Source organism: Cynara cardunculus (genome assembly GCF_001531365.2).
Source record: "Cynara cardunculus var. scolymus isolate 2C chromosome LG 2, CcrdV1, whole genome shotgun sequence".
In the NCBI taxonomy this organism is placed as follows: Eukaryota; Viridiplantae; Streptophyta; class Magnoliopsida; order Asterales; family Asteraceae; genus Cynara; species Cynara cardunculus.
Genome location: NC_037529.1, coordinates 47,505,352 through 47,510,815, shown reverse-complemented (window position 1 = coordinate 47,510,815; position 5,464 = coordinate 47,505,352).

Genomic DNA, 5,464 nt, shown 5'->3' with positions numbered 1-5,464 from the left:
AAGTATTTCTTTTCTCAATAGCAAATTGCTTTTTCTCATCGTCTAAAGCCTTTTGTTTTAAATCAATGCTTTCAGACAATTTCTGTAGTTGACTTTGACAATCTTCGGAGATGTCTTTCTTTTCTTTATCATTCTTGGCTCGTTCCAGAATGATAAGCTGCTCAAAATCCGAGATTTGTTTTAGAAGCATCTTTGCGTTTAGTTCGAGAGAGTTAATCTTATTTTCATAAGATTCTCATTCAGTACCAAACTTTCCTTCAACTCCAATTAATCTCTTCTTCTCCTTCTCAAACTCGGCTCTTTCCATATTTAAGTTCTTTTCGGCTGTCAGAAATTTCTCCTTCTCTAAATCCAATAATTTCCTTAACTCACTCAGATCAGTTAAATTCTTTATCTCAATATTGTTCCTTGGATAGTTCCTCTCAGCAGTTAGTTTAATTTGAACTTTTTGAAGTTTATTTGACAAATCTATATTAGACTTAGTCAACCTTTTCAAATCATCTTCATAGTTTTTCCGATCCGAACTCAGATTTTTTTTAATCTTTTCAATCTTATATTCAAATTCCTTCTCGATTTGTTCACACTCGTTTTTATGATCTTTCTTTAAGTTTTGGATATAATCCTTATTACCATAATTTTTAACGTATAAATTTCTGTAATGCTCTTTATGGTTGACAATGCTCTTTTCTAACTGAACAATCTTCTCTCTCATCTCCTTTATATATTTGCCATTAACAAAAAAATTGATAAGTTAAGGATCTATGCAGTGAAATCAGTAAAAGAAAATCAGAAACAGTTAAGCTCAAAATACAAACAAAACACACTAAAAATGATGAGAATTCAAAAAAATTTCGACGAAAAACTGTAAGAAATCAGTAAAAACAGTCAAAACTGTTAAAAATAGTTAAAAACTGTTAAAAACAGTTAAAGGCAGTTTAAACTAATGAAAAATAGTTTTCACGACAGAAAACAGTTCAAAGATTCTCAAACAGTTTAAAAACACAAAATTAACAGATAAACGATGATCCAAAAATTAAAATCTAAAAAAAATTAAAACTAAACACCAAAAACACAACAAATATAAGCCCAAAATGAAACAAATGTCCAAGTCCAAAAAAGATACAATTACAGCACAAATCTAAATATAACTACAATGTAGCTTCACTGATATGAACTCTCTTCAGAGTATGCTTAGACTTGATCTCAGACACACAATTTCACTTCAGTCTACTATCTTCAACTTTTAGCTTCCCTCTAACTGCAGTTGACTTCTGATCCTCCTTTAATGCAAATGAGTCTGAGAGCAAATGATCAGTGTGTGCTACTATCCAATGAAGTTCAGACTATCGGAGTCTTCTGTGCAAGTCAATTGCTGCAAATGCTGATGATCGTGTGACCTTAGAATTTGTTGACAAGTTTGAACAGCTGATGAACAATCCTTTCACACGCTTTACCAGGCTGCAGTTAGATGAAATTCCAACTCTACAGATGATTTATACAGCTATATACAACCCTTGTGTTATGACAGCAAGCTAAAGCACTCAGTTTAAACAATGGAACTCAAAAACAGATTCTGCAATGTAGACAGTAAGCAAACCTCAAACTCTGCAATATCTGGGCATTATAGTGCTATGACAGTAAGCAAACTTTCTAAACCAGTCCTGAGCAATTTAAATGAAGCTATCTTCTCTCGATGACCCTTTGTCCCACCTGGGCTATTGCTGCTGCTGCTACAGTATTAACAGTCCTCAAAACCTTAAAGAAACAACAAGAAAATCAACCAAGACAGAAAAACTATTTGAAGGACAGGAAAGTTGGTGTAGATCTGCTTCAAAACAATTTACAAAACCTGCTGCTGTTTCGGTCCTTAAACTCAAAACACAGCAATTACATACAGCAACAGTATAAAAACAATAAATCAACAAGAACTTGAGCCCTTTTTCTCCTTTGCTTTGGCTGGAGTATCAACAAAAYGACAGCAGCTAGATCCTATGTCAATTGCAGCAGGTCTCAGCTGTCCATAGACAGAATGGTCAAATAAGCCTACCACAACATGTAATTCCTCTTCATGAAGTTCTTGAAAACACCTCTAAACAACATGTAATTCCTCTTCTCTTTTCTGCTCTTATTTCAACAGCCTTCAATTGTATGGCATGATGACAGTCACTTTCTTTTCTCCAAGCAAACTTCAACAGCTGCTTCAATTCTGCTTAAAACAGTTCACTGTGTAGCTTATAAAAGCTGTCAGAAATGAGAAGCAACTGTACTAAGAGAAAGATAAAGGAACTCTCGTGGCTGTCAATTTCAAATTTAATGAACCTGTTTGAAAAAAACGATTTCACCTTGAATCCTTGAAACAAGCGATTTAAACCTTGAAACAATCAAAGTGATGCAAGTGATGCAAGACAACTGATTTGGACTCAAATCAATGAATTGAATAACAAACTAACTGCAAACAGTCTGCTGTGAAATTCTACCAGCAACTTACTGCAGGAACAGTTACTATTCCAACCCAGCACAACTTAAAAAAAATGACAGCAATCACAATAAGCAAAACAAATGACAGTTATCGCTCAATACAACCTAAAACAATCAATCTTGTCTCTTAATAGCTCAAAATTATCGCTCACAATTGCTTCTTTATCGCTCAAGCCAAGACTAAATCCAAGAACAAACATAGAACCTTTAAACAGTTGTTGTATGTCACAATTTAGCTCCTGTTTTGATGTAAATCGAACACTGAGCGATTTATGAAACTTGACAGATTGTGATAAACAACTAAATTTGATACACAGATTAAACGATATAGTGTATGATCAAAATAGTGAAATGTGCGATTAACCTCAATCCAGTCAACAATTTAGTTGAATCTTTTAAGAACCAGTGAACGATATACACAGTGTACAAATCAACTAAAATCGAACATGAGAGACAGCAAGATTGAACTTCAAAATCCGATTGATGAGTTTGAAATACTTACCTGAGCGATTAAGACTCCGATTGATCTTAATGCTCAAACTGTGAAGTCCTTGAACGATTTAAGCTTCTGTCCGGTTTATAATCCGCTCAAAATGTGTGCTGATAACTCTCCGCTCAAGCAATGAAGTCTCAATCACAAATTCAATTAAGCCAAATGATTTAGCTATCCGGTTACTTATCTGGTCACTTATTCGGTCAAGTGTTGATCGGTTTATATGAACACCGGTCAAGAGGTGATCGGTTTAGGAATAAACCGCTCAAAGGTTAACCTAAATCGCTCAAGTATCCGGTCACAAGTTGAGCGATTAAGACTTAGAAAAAATCAGAGAACTTTACCTTTTGATTTGTGTGAATAAGTAATCCGATGAAGTCTCCGTATGAGTAGTTCTTGAACACAGATTGGGCGATATCCTGTTAATACAATCATAGGTGAAGATGAAGATGTTGTATGGGCTAAAACCGTATGGGACTTGGGCTTTGATCAATTTGTTACCAATTGTTACCAAAAACACAAAAGACAAATCAAATATTATAAAAATTGGATCAAAACACTGGTTTTTTAAGAAAAAATAAGAACACGAAAAAAAAATTAAAAATACAAAATCCGATTAAATCTTGAAATGCAATGATCAAATCACAAAACTTTGTGAATAACAAAGATTTACAATGCTATTTCGAGCATTTTGATCATGATTTAAACACAAAACCACAAGAATTTTAACAAAAATCGGATCAAAACATAAAAAAAATGAAGAACACAAAGAACATAAAAAAATTCAGAAAAAAATATTCAACAAATCTGATTTCTTCTCTTCTGATTTCTTGCAAACTCTGCTCTGATACCAATTGTGTGTCCCTAAATTCACTGATCAATCTTCAATTATCTTCACAATCATGGCAGATCAGAATATAACATTCAAGAACATCAAGAACATTGAGAGGAAAAGTCAATGCATTCACAGTATATTCAAACTTTCATTTACGTAATATCATTTACAATTAAGCTCTCCTACCTCAAATTACAAAGACCACCTACTATTTATATGGTCAAACTATTAAAGACAAGTCAAAGTCAAACTCCTATAAGATAGTCAAACACGCTGACTTTTACAATTATGGACTATATTTAACTTTCAAGACGAATACAATTAATACTGATTTTCAGTCCTAACAAATTAAGTATTTCTCAAAAAGATAACATGCATTCATAGATGGTTGTAGCTACAAAAACAGATCCTTGAGTTTCTACGCAAAAGAGTGGTATCCTATCACTAGACAATGTTTCTTGAATAATAACCAGCCTATCAGCATTCCTAACAACAACATCAACATTCCACTCAGCACCAAACACTTGTACAACCTTCTAATCTCTCGCCTCGCTGCAATGACAGCATCTGTGTTTCTCATCATTCGTTGATGGTTTGCTTCCATCACATCGGATAAATTGTTTAGAATGTGGTGATGATATCCCAGCCGAGTCTGGTGAGTCTGAGTATCTGATCAAATTCTCTGCACCCACTCTCGTTCAGCCGGGTTCATGCCCTGGGCGTAGGATGCAGGCACTCTAGTCACTACTTGAGATATCATGTTCCCCTGCTGTGGTCATGATGACTATCCCCTTACTCTAGAGGAATTCTCAAATGTCACTCGTCAAGGCAGTGGAACACTTTTCCTCGGTGTAACTCTAATCCTGGAACCATGATAAGTTTGTGGTGGGACATCGGGTACTGGCTTCGATGGGGGTAACAAGGATGCTGGTGGGGAAACAGATGCTCCACTAGTCGCAGTGTCCTCCTGTTCATATGGATCTATCTCTTCATTGTGATATAAGTTTCTTCTAGATCGGCGAACCACGTAACCAGATTCGTCGGCCGAGTATTCACTAGGATCGGATGACGCCATAGTGATCTGCGACATCAATAATCTTAGTTACTAAAAGTACCATCTAACAAATGCTTGGTGATACAATGGAAGCTTCTAAGCAAGACTTAAAGGTGGCAATCTAGCTAGAATTTCTATCTAGAAAGTCTCTGGTTGCACTACCAGAGCTTCTGGTTGCATGACCAAAGCCTCTGGTTGTATGACCAGAGCCTCTTGTTACATGACCAGAGCCTCTGGTTCATCTTACATAGGAAGGTATTAGGTAGCTCATCCATCGGTCCTCTGATTCAATCTTACATAGAAAAGTAATGGATTTCTCGTCTATCGGTTCTCTGGCAAACCAATGGAATTCTATTTCATTGACCGCTGGTTCAACATCCCTACTTAGAAATGTAATGGATTTCTCGTCCATCGATCCTCTGGTTCCTCACACCTCGCAATGGATCTCCCGTCCATCGGTCTCTGGTTTCTCACACTTTGCACTACCAGAGCCTCTGGTTGCACCACCAGAGCTTCTAGTTCAACTTACATACTTAGAAAAGTATTAGGTAATACGTCCATCGGCCTCTGGTCCTTCTAACCAGAGCTTCTGGTCTATCATGAT